This window comes from Pan troglodytes, chromosome 4 (genome assembly GCF_028858775.2).
Source record: "Pan troglodytes isolate AG18354 chromosome 4, NHGRI_mPanTro3-v2.0_pri, whole genome shotgun sequence".
Taxonomy (NCBI): domain Eukaryota; kingdom Metazoa; phylum Chordata; class Mammalia; order Primates; family Hominidae; genus Pan; species Pan troglodytes.
In genome coordinates this window covers 131,665,852-131,677,966 of record NC_072402.2, presented here as the reverse complement: position 1 = coordinate 131,677,966, position 12,115 = coordinate 131,665,852, and positions in this window count along the sequence as shown.

Sequence of the window (12,115 nt, the reverse complement as noted above, 5' to 3'; positions counted from 1 at the left end):
ACTATAAAAGCAATTCGTCTTAGAAAATTTAGAAAATATGGAAGAATGCAAAGACGACCAGACTCACCCAGAACCCCACCACCCAGGAGGAAGCACTATTGCCATTCAGGTCTCTTTCCCTCCAGTCATGATTTTGCCTGTTTAGTGATGAATATATGCAGTTTACAGGATGAGGGTTCCACTGTAGAGAGAGAGTTCTGTTTGCTGCCTTTTGTTTAATAGCTGCACAATATTCTCCTGCATGGATCTGCTATCATACATTTCCCCTTTTTTGGGCTATTTGGGTTGTTTCCAGTTTTTTTTTTTTTTTGCTATTATTAATAATGCTGCTGGAAACGTCCTTGCATATTGGTCTTTATATATGTCTCTGATAATGTGATTTGTCACGAGTCACTGTGCAAAGACCCAGCTTGGGTATAAGGAGGTGTCCCGACCCAGAGCTCCAAAGTTAGACACAAACACCCATTTTCAGAGCTCTTGTCCCTTTAGCGAGGGTGTAGTGTGCACCAGATTAGAGCTAACTTTCTCTTTACCTGCCTGAAGGGTTCAAGTCTTCCCCACAACCCTTTAAGGTGACAGTATTTCTGCCCCTGGTTGACAGACAAGGGAACTGAGGCACAGATAGAGGCTAACTACTTGCCCAAGATCCCATAGTCAGTGGCAATGCTGGAACTTAAAACAAACAAAAGCAAACCACCCACCGCAGTGCAGGGACGGCGGCTCTGACACAAACGTAAATCACATCGTCACTAGCTGACTCCCACATGCCCGTTCGCGTTTTCACTTTCTCTGCTGCTTGGGTTTTCCACACCCCATCTTCCGGGTGGGTGTCTGAACACTTCCAATTCAGGACTGTTGAGCCTGACACTTCCTCTGCATTCGCTTGGCTCAAAGTTCCTGTCCACCTCCATCCACCACATCTGAAACTTTGAGAAGGAAGCTTCAAAATGTCATTGGAGCTGGAACAGCACATTTGCTGGTGGGGGACCCTGCTGTGACTCACTGCTGGGCTCAGAGCCACTGGAAACATTTCTCTTGGTAAGGAGGCCAATGTGGCCAGCAGAGCTTTACAGGCCCAAGGCCCTGCCTGAGCTACCTCAGAAGAGAGGAGACACCGTGTAGTGCTTCCAGAACGCCTCCCACGGTCTCTCAGGGGAGTGGGGACCCATGGATGTGCTGAGGAGAGAGATCCAGACTGTGGGTGACACATGCAAATGCCCAGTTGCCACATACGCTGGACTCTTCCCAGTTCCAGGAGCCTGCAAAGCTCCTGAGCCTGTCTTTCCAGAATGTTCTTCCAGCCAAAGTCTAAGGTGCTGATGAGGAAAAAGCAGAGTAAGACTGTGATGATGCTGGAGAGTGTGTACCCATACTGGAGGCAGTATGGGGACTGTCGTGGGTTGACCTGTGCCATCCAAAAGACATGTTACAGTCTTAGCCCCATTATTTCAGAATGTGACTTTATTTGAAAATAGGGTCTTTACAGATGAGATTTGTTAAAATAAGGTAACACTGGATTAGGGTGGGCCCTAAATCAACGGCTGGTGTCCTTATAAGAAGGCCATGTGACAATGGAGGTGGAGATTGGTGACATCCAGAAGCGAGGAGACGCAGGGAATTGATTCTACCTGGAGCCTTCAGAGGGAACATGGTTCTGCAGATACTGTGATTTTGGACTTGGCCTCCAGAACTGAGAGCATACCTTTCTTTTGTTTAAAGCCACCCAGGTTATGAGCACTAATATAGGGGGTGAATTGGAGGGCTTGGCCCACCCGGAGGCACTAGATTCCATTCCTAGAGGCTGGAATGATGTCCTCAAAAGAGGAAGGAAGGGTTAGGACAGGATTTTCAATCCAAAAGTCCAAGTAGAAGGAAACATATTCGAAGCTTGGCCCTTAAGTCTGTGATCTTGGCCTTCTCAATGGTCTGTCCCTGGGGCCTCCCCAGGTTGGTCAGGCTCTGGGGCCTGTGTGGGCCCGACAGTTCATATCCTCTGTGTGAGGACTGGTCTGGCTGAGAAGTTTCTGTGTGTTATGGGATCAATACTGAGATTGGACTTTGTACGTCCAAGCCAGAAAGTAGAAAGTGATTTCCTTTAAATCATCTTAAAAAGTTTCTGACTAGAATTTTAAGTCTGTTTATCAGCACAAGGGACTCTATATCACTCTTTACCACCCCCTATTTCTCTATTTTAACTGGAAGATAAAAATAGTTAATCAGAGAGTCAGAGTTGAATGGGGAAAGTACCTGATTCTCACATTCTTTCCTTTTTCTCTGATTCACAAAGTGAATTTGGAGATAGGGAGCAGCTGGCTGAGGGAGGAGCGCCCCAGTATCTGTATTGATGGAGAAGAAACCCGGCTGGGTCTATGGGGACCCACAGCTGCCACCATCAAAGCCTCAGCCAGCATAGGCCGGAGCAAGGGTAAAAGCTTATTTGCGGGGAGCTGAACTTCCCCTTCCCCAAAGCCAGACAGCAACCTGAGTGACCCGGCTCAGAGTGGAAGCCTGAATCCTCCCCTCCTTTCTCTTATTTGTCATTATTTAAAAATCCTTCAGTCCCCTTCAGGGCTTGGATCTTATTGCTGTTGATTCCCGCCCCCTCCCCCCCTTTTTTTTTGAGACAGGGTCTCACTCTGTCACCCAGGCTGGAGTGCAGTGGCATGATCTCAGCTCACTGCAACTCTGCCTCCTGGGTTCAAGCTTTTCTCCCACCTCAGCCTCCCGAGTCGCTGGGATTACAGGCACGTGCCACCATGCCCAGCTAATTTTTTGTATTTTTAGTAGAGATGAGGTTTCACTATGTTGGACAGGCTGGTCTTGAACTCCTGACCTCAGGTGATCCACCCACCTCGGCCTCTCAAAGTGCTGGGATTACAAGCATGAGCCACCACGCCTGGCCCCCGATGTCCATTTTTTATGCAAATGGTTGTTTATTATGTCTGCTCACAGCCCCAGGAGGACAGGGATTTTGTTCCTTTTGTTCACTGCTGTGTCCTCAGTGCGTAGAATGTGCTTGGCCCATAGTGGGTGCTCAGAAAATATTTATCGAATCAATTAATCTGAAAAAGATTGCTGCTTTGCGGAGACACGTGCTGACTGTAATCTCAAATCCACGTGGAAGGAGACAGAGAGGGAGGGCACACACTTTTTTCCTTGAAAGTGAAGAAGAATCCAAACCACATATTCACAGTGCCTGTGCCTGTAATTTCTCCAGAATACCTTTACAGGTATAAAGTGCTGGAGTCGGCGTTATGATCACCGTGTCACTGATGGGAAACGGAGCCTGCGTGGAGTGAAATAACTTGCTCATAGTGACACAGCACCGGGCCAGGAACCCTGCTGTCCTGCCTGGAGTCCATGTCCCATGCCCTGGATCAGTGTGGACTGTAAAAGTGGTATTTATTAATTTATATTTGAATCATGGCATTGAAAAAGAAAACCGGCTGATCCAGCATTTTCCAAAATGTATCCTAAGACTCTAGGTCCTCAAGATCCTTTGTGAAAAATCTGCAAACTTTTGTTCCTCCCACAGAGGATGTAGGGGAAGGATCTATCAGGATCCTGATAGATCCACACACATCTATCAGGATCTCTAAGTCCTACAGGAAGGGGGCCCATTTAACTTCATCGAGTCCTGTGTTTTCCTCTGGTTTTGAACTTTAGGAGGCCGCCCCCTTCCCTCCCTTTCTCCCTCCTTCTTTCCTTTCTAGTAGTAAACATCCTGCAGTGGGAAATTTGGATGCCATCCAATTCCTTGGTATCTTCCTTACAAGGAAAACCCTCATTCACCATTTTCAGACGATGGCATGGAGGGGAGAAGGGCCTAGGGCTGAAACCTCACTGCTAAAGACTCAGGCCTGGCAACAAAACCCTCCTGGGCTCTTGTGCTGGCTGGTCCTCTTGGGAAGGATGGCTGGGCTCTAGAGGGGTGGGTGCCTGGGGTGTCGCTAGCAGGATGGGCGTTCTGGGGGAAGGAGCCAACTCCCATAGCTGGCAGCTGCCCTCCTGGAGCTGAGTGGAACAGTCTGTGGTTAATTATTTGCTTCTCCTGAACAGCGCTGCCTACCCCGACCCGCAGCTCCCTGAGCCTGATTACATTACCCCTTCCACGCAGATTTATCTCAAACTTGTTTGATGCCTCTCCAAAGAGCTCCATCTGGTTCCCTCACTATTCCTGACAGGTGGCTAACACAGCTCTCTGAAGCCCCCCAAACACCAGGAAGCATCTTCTACAGAACTGACTTGGCTTTTATGTCACATTGCTGTCTCCCCATCGTGTATTTGCTACAACCACAGACATTTGTATGGAAATGGAATCAGTGTTTGTAAGGGCTCATCTGCTCAGGCTGCCTTGTGAGCAGGCACTGGGGGACAATCTGCCCAGCCAGCACCCACCCACATGGCTCCGAGGCTCCTCAGGCAGGACTTCTCTAGCCTCTGAGGGTGGGGGACACCATTGGGCTGGGATTTATGACCCGGGTGAGCCTTCCTGGGCCACAGGAGCATCTGCTTCAACACTGCAGCAACGTCTCTCCATCTCTTAGCCTATGTCCAGAGTGGGGCTGTCCCTCGCCGGGCTGCGGGCTGTGCTGTGGAGCGCTTGGCCAGAGGGTGGGACCCTCCTGTGTCAGGAACAGTGGTGGGGAGGCCTGGGGCCACAGACTGTAACAGAGGCACAGAGGAGCCACGTGCGGCACATCAAGAGAGGAGTTAGGCACGAGTGCACCTTTTTCCATCCAGATACACCCTACAGGAGCATGGACTCAGCGTTTACAGAGCACTTTCACCTCCCTTCGGAGTTTTTCTTCAGGACGGGAGTTACCGAGTAAATGCCTGTGTCCTCACCAGAGTCATCTGTTAGAGGCTAACCGCCAATGCCAAGGCATTAGGAAGTGGAGCCTGTGGGAGGTGATGAGGGTTGAGGGGAGGGCATGTGAGTGGGGCCCTCCTGATGGGATTAGCGCCCTTGTAAGGAGAGGAAGAGACACCAGAGCTTCCTCTCTCCGCCATGTGAGGACCCAGCAAGAAGGCAGCAGCCTGCAAACCAGGAAGAGGGCCTCCTCAGAACCTGGCCATGCTGGCAGCCTCCTCGGAGTCCCAGCCTCCACAGCTGGGAGAAACAAGCGTCTGTTGTTTAAGCCCCCAGGCTGTGGTGTCTTTTTACAGCAGCCTGAGCTGACTAAGACAATGTGAGAGTTCAGCTTGCAGGAAGCGGAGGTTCATCGGCTCCAGGTCACACAGTCTGGTCCTGCAGCTCCAAATTCCAAACCCCTTGCTCAGTACCAGTGGGTCAGGGTCGGAGAATTCCAAGGAAGGCCAGGCTGGGGAGGGGCCCCTGAGGGTGGGGATGGGGACAGTCCACCCTGGAGATGGAGTCCTACTCTGCCACATGTTTCAGAGCAGGCCCTGCCTTGGGGACCCTCCCCTCCATCCCTTTCAGGCTGTATGGTTTGGGGGCCCTCTACCTATACCAACCCACCTTCGGGAGTGCATTAGACCTAGGCCTGGCCAGGCCAGTAAACGCCTATTGAGCACCTTCTACATGGCAGGTGTTGTCCAAGTGCCTGGGAAATAGCAGTGAATAAAACAGGCAAAAATCCCGTGCTGTGGACTTTACATGTTGGTGGAGGAAGAAAGACAATAAAAATCAAATATCCACTGCATTAGAAAGTTGGAATGGTTGGGAGGACAATACAGTGAGGAGGGGACAGGGTGTACGTGGGCGGAATGGAAGTGGGGAGAACTGAGGAGGTGGCACCTGAGGAAGTACTTGAAGGAGGGGAGAGAGGAACTCGGCAGAGGGAATGGAGAGGGCAGAGTCCCTGAGGCAGAAGCACTGGTGGGTGGGTTTGAAGAGCAGCAAGAAGCTGCTGTGACTAGAGCAGAGAGGAGAGGATTTGGAGGTGGGGGCTGAGGTAGGGCCTTTGGCTGGTGCTCAGAGGGTGATGGGAGGCCATTGAGGGGTATGGGGCAGAGAAATGCCACCGTCTCACCCACATTTTGACAAGAGCACTCTGTGTTGTGATGAACAGCCTGCGGGGAGGGGGCCCTGTTGGAGGCTGGTACAGCAGAATCCAGGTGAGAAACGGTAAAGGGGGCAGAAGGAGTCCGACACGGTATGTATTTTGAAATGTTTGCTGACCACTTGAATATGGAGTGAGAGAGAGGGAGGCAGTGAGGATGCTTTCAGCATCAGCAAATGGGAGGATGCATTTCCACTGATCGAGAGGCAGATGAATGTACGAAGAACAGCCTTGCAGCTAAAGACAGGATTTCCCCCTTGGACACGTGAGGTTTGTCATGTCCCTTAGAAATGCAAGCGAGGCTGTCAAGTGAGCCTCCAGCTCAGGGTGGGTTGGGGCTGGTGATACAAAATTGGGGAGCACATGAAGGACATTTGAAGTCAGGAAGCTGCAGTGTTGCAAGCTGGTGATTGCTGGTGAAACGCAGAGGAAGCCTGAAGCTTGCATCCTCAGACATCCAGTGATAAGCAGTGGCACAGGCCAGGTGGAATCCACAAAGATTCTGGAAAGAAGCCACCAGGGAGGTGGGAGGAAAGCCAGGAGGGTTTTCATGCTGGCGGCTGAACCTCCTGGCTTCTTCTCACCCCTGGCCACTGTGTTGCCCATGGTGCAGGCACAGGACCCATGTTGGTCTGATCAGAGCACAGCCAGGGTACTTATTGGAGTCACAGAGCACAGGAAGCAAGCTCTCTTCTGTCTTACCGTGCTTAGCTGGGGAGAGGAATGAGTCTGGAGCTGTTGGTAGCCATTTTCCCAGTCCAAGTAAGCAGCTGGCACCAGATCAGAATTGCCAGATGCAAGACACAGAGGGAGGCAGAGTCCCAGGCCATTTCAGCTCCACATTCAACCATGCCCCAAGTCCCTGTCTTTTAGTTTCATCAGCCAATAATTTCCTAGTTTTGCTCAAATCAGCTTGAGCTGGGTGTCTGTCATTTGCAACTCAAACAGTTCTGACCAAAGCATCAATGTACCCACATCCACACGGGGGAACCTTCTCCACCATCATTTTGAGGCTGTGCCCTCCAGCTGAACACCTGTTCTCTGTGGCACTGACTCCTCTTTCCATAGGGACATCTTACAACAGTCGCCTTTATCTGAGGTTGTGCAAAGAGGGATGGAGGAGAAAACAATGGAGAATCCCTGGTGAGGATTTTTTTTTGTTTTAAAAGAAACATTTTAGATAAATGTATCAGAGTTTAATTGAGCAACTAATAATTTGTGATTCAGGCAGCGTCTGGCACTAGAGTAGGCTTAGAGAGACTTTGGCGCTGTCCTGTAGTTGGAGAGAATTTACAGACAGAAAAAGGAAAGTGAGGTAAAGAAAACAGAGGTGACTGGAAAAGGGAGGTACAGAAACAGCTGGATTGGTTACAGCTCTGCATGTGCCTTATTTGTTATTTGTGTGTTTGTTTTTTTTTGTTTGTTTGTTTTTTAGATGGAGTTTCCCTCTGTTGCCCAAGCTGGAGTGCAGTGGCGCGATCTCGGCTCGCTGCAACCTCCACTTTCCAGGTTCAAGTGATTCTCCTCAGCCTCCCAAGTAGCTGGGATTACAGGCACCTGTCAACATGCCCGGCTACTTTTTGTATTTTTAGTAGAGATGGTGTTTCACCATGTTGCCCAGGGTGGTCTTGAACTCCTGATCTCAGGTGATCTGACCACCTGGGCGTCCCAAAGTGCTGGGATTACAGGCATGAGCCACCACACCTGGCCCTGCATGTGCCTTATTTGAACATGGTTTGCCAATTGGCCATTTGTGAGTGGTTGACATGTGGCTGTTGTGATTGGCTGACACCTGGCTACTTGTTATAAGATAGGCTATAGTCTGTTTATATATTTAGTTAGAGAATAGTTTACTATGTATAGAGAAATCTTTAGACCAAACTTAAAATATGTTAGGAGGCAACTTTAGGCTAAACTTAATTTAACATTTTGTTTTTTTTTTTTTTGATGGTTTGTTATTTTCCTTATTTATTTAAAAGAGTGGGGGCCAGGGGTGGTGGTTCACGCCTGTAATCTCAGCACTTTGGGAGGCTAAGGTGGGTGGATCACTTAAGCCCAGGAGTTCAAGACCAGCCTGGGGAACATAGTGAAACCCTGTCTCTACAAAAAATACAAAAATTAGCCCAGCGTGGTAGTGTGTGCCTGTAGTCCCAGATACTCAGGAGGCTGAGGTGGGAGGATCACTTGAGCCTGGGAGGTAGAGGTTGCAGTGAGCTGAGATTGTGCCACTGTACTCCAGCCTGGGTGACAGAACGAGACCCTGTCTCAAAAAATAAGTAAACAAATAAATAGGTGGGGGGTGGAAATGACAGGACCATGCCTGTACCTTCCACCCCAAGAGCTGTGATGGGGATGAACTGAAGGGGCTGAGGCTCTCCTGAAAGGTGGGCTGGAGGGCAGATATTAGAATGAGCTCCTGAACTCAGGAATAGGCAGCATGATGGGTTCAAGAGAAACAGAAATCTTCAAGAGGGAAGACATTGATCTGAGGGGCTTGCGGGGAGAATGGAGTGTTGAGGTTTTTTTGGCTGAAGCAACTGGGTGGACAGTGGTAAAGCCAGAGTCAGAAAAGGAGGTGGGAGAGGTCAGCGCCTGGGAAGGGGAAAATCCAGACCTGAGCTCCCGAGGCCTCTCCCCATATTATTAATCTCCTGCTGTATATACATGTTTGCTTTTGAAGGACATTTTCCCTCCATGCTTTGAAGCCACTTAATTCATTAGTTCTTTATCATTTATGTCCTATTTCATTATGTTATAATCTTTACAGTTGTTAATTTGCATTTCATTTCCTGCAGTGACAAAAAAATTCTACCCATGAAAAATGTTATTGTTGTAAATATTAATACAAGTCACAAATGATCACCATCCAGACCCATTTATCATAGCAGCGGCTCCCTTTGTCTGAGGCTGGGTGGATTCAGGATAATTATTAAAAGCTAGAGCTCTGTATGCCCCCAGGGCTGAAAGAAGCAGAGCTGGTCACAAGCCCTGAGACAATGTTAAAAGAGGCAGAAAAAACAGTACCTGACTACAGCCGACTACCTGCATTTGTACCTCCTGTGTCACTCTTGACACAGACCTCACACTGCCTGCACCTGAGCTTCTCAGAGGCCAAAGAAGGACAGATGGCTGCTTTCATGCCCAGCAGGGGAGAGTCTGTGACCAGGAGGATGGAGCAGGGAAGGAGCCGAGGTGAGGTCTTCCCTGGAGGAGAGCCAGGAGAAGACGTGCTGCGGGCCCTAGAGGGAAGGGGGCATGGTCAGTGGCGGGGCAATGGGGGTTACACATACCCCAGCCCCACGTGCCTCAGTTGCTTCCCTCCCGGCTCAGAACAGGACACTTGCCCCTGGGCCTTCTTAAGGAAAATTGCACTGCAAAGAGTCATTTCGCTGCCCTGCAGATCAGAGATGATGAATACTCCTAGTCCCTGAATGAGCTGCCTCAGTATCTAGGCCTGGTGGGAAATGCCCCTTACTCTTTTTCTTTCTTTCTTTCTTTTTTTGAGACGGAGTTTCATTCTTGTTGCCCAGGCTGGAGTGCAGTGATGCGATCTCGGCTCATTGCAGCCTCTGCCTCCTGTGTTCAAGTGATTCTCCTGCCTCAGCCTCCCAAGTAGCTGGGATTACAGGCATGCGCCACCAGGCCCGGCTAATTTTTTTGTATTTTTTTTTAGTAGAGATGGGGTTTCTGCATGTTGGTCAGGCTGGTCTCAAACTCCTGACCTCAGGTGATCCACCCACCTTGGCCTCCCAAAGTGCTAGGATTACGGGCATGAGTCCCCGCGCCCAGCCCCGTTACTCTTTAAAGAAATGCTGCAGCCCTGCAAGAAGCACTAGGAGCAAACCAGGTGGTGGCCGAGTCAGAGCTCTGCCAGCCGGGGCCCAGTGCTGTGGTGTAGGGCTTGAGGCTGTGAGTGTTGTCCCTGCCGGGGTCCTGTGGCCTTGGCTCTGTTCCAGAACATATCTGAGTCCCAGCTCTGATCCATGACTAGTCCCCCATCCCACACCTAACCTGTCCTGCCTGGATCCCAGCTCCAGACCGGGCTCCAACTCTGACACCCACACCCTTACCCTTACCCTGGCGTGGTGACCACCACATCTCTTCACTCTAAAGTCACATTTTCCTCTTCATAAATGTTAAGTCATCTGTGGGTGGTGCACTGAGATCCTGTTCCCCAGCATCCTTCCTCCCAGTAGGCTTAGCATCTATTCATGATTCCTAACGGACTCAGTTTTCTAATTTGATCATTTCTTCTACATTTATTGGTTGCTGTTCTCTGATAAAAAAGAGATTTTTCTTTTTTTCTCCTTTCTTCCTTCCCTGGTCTCCTTTTGTGGAGTATTGCTGTGGTTTCAGAGATTTATTTTTTTCATTAAATATGTTAGACTCTCCATGCTTATCATTATTCTTTTTGATGTGGCAGTTGTCCCAAGTTTGGCCCATGGGACCCCCTTTCTGTTGGCACATGTGTCTTTTAGACATGACTCCCTGGTCTTTGATTTTTCCCTTGCTTTCTGACCTGGGATACTCCAGGTACACCTGTACTTCACTTGCTGTACAACCAGACTCAGCTGTTTTTCCAAGAAGCCCTACTTCTTTTTTCTTTTGTCTCTGCAAAGGCTGGGCATAGAGCACGTACCTACCTAGTTCTTATAGAATGGGTTTTTTGGAGACATCTTCTGCACCATATTGTTCACTGTTTGAAGGTAGTGTCTCTGGTGATGGTGGTCATGACAAATAGAGATGACCTTTGGGCAGTCACAAATCATCAACCTGAATGGTTGAACCAAGCATGGATTAGGTACCAGCAAAGCACAGGCTTTGTGGTGGCTGAACGAGGTCCCCTCAGAAGACATGTCCATCTTCTGGAACCTATGAATGTAATTACAGTCAGGATCTTGATAAGAGCCTCCTGGGCTACCCAGGTGAGCCCTACAGCCAATGACAATTATCCTTATAAGAAACAGAAGGGGAGAAGATGCAGACACCGAGGAGAAGGGCAGATGAAGACGGAGGCAGAGATTCGTGGGATGCAGCCACAAGCCAAGGAACTCCTGAGCTGCCAGGAGCTAGAAGAGACGAGGAACGTTCGCCTGTAGAGCCTTCAGAGGGGGCACGTCCTGGCGACAACTTGATTTTGGACTTCTGGCCTCCAGAACAGTGAGAGCTAAATTTCTGTTGTTTCAAGCCATCTAGCTCGTAGTAGTTCCCCCTTATTTGCAGGGACTTATTTGCATGTCCCCCCTTATTTGCATGTTCCATGACCCCCAGTGGAGGCCTGAAACCATGCATAGTACCAAATCCTATATCCACTGCCTTTTCCTATGCAGTAAAAGGTGAGTAATGTACACTGCCCTGCTCTGTCCCACCTGGGACAAAGGGATAATTCACATCCCAGGTGGGATGGAGCAGGACAGTGTAAGATTTCGTCATGCTGCTCAGAATGGTGCGCAACTGAAAACTTATGAATTTTTTGTTTCTGGAATTTTCCATTTAACATTTTCAGGCTGTGGTTGACCGTGGGTAACTGACACCTTGGAAAGTGAAACTGTGAATGAGGGGGAGCTACTGCGCTTTGCTATGGCAGGCCCAGAAAACCTACACAGGCTCCAAGAAAAAAATTGACTGAAAAAGCATCAAAGCCATTGCCATGGGGGAAATCAGAATGGTGTTGACTGCTGACACAACTGGTTTGCTGTTGTTTTTATTTGAAATTACCATTGGATCCTCTAAGGTCTTAATCCAGTGCAGCCCTGTGTCCTGCTGGCTGGTGCTATAGTGCGGTGGTGTTAACCAGGGTCACAGAATAGTTGGCACAGCCCCCAGATTTGGGGTGGCCTGCTTGGAGCCCTGCACCCAGGAGTCTGTGAGACTGCTTTCCACAAGAGGCTGCTGCTCCAGCCTGACAGCCCCCCTGCCCCAGGTGGAAGGGCACCCTGTGCTTGACTGTGTCCGCTATTCCCTGGTCTGCGCACCCTGGGCCACATAACTGGAGGGGCCTGGGGACAACTCTAAGGCAATGCCGAGGAGCTGGTGTGGAGCGGGGGCCATCACAGCTACACACGCCCCTGCCAGTTCTGAAACTGCCT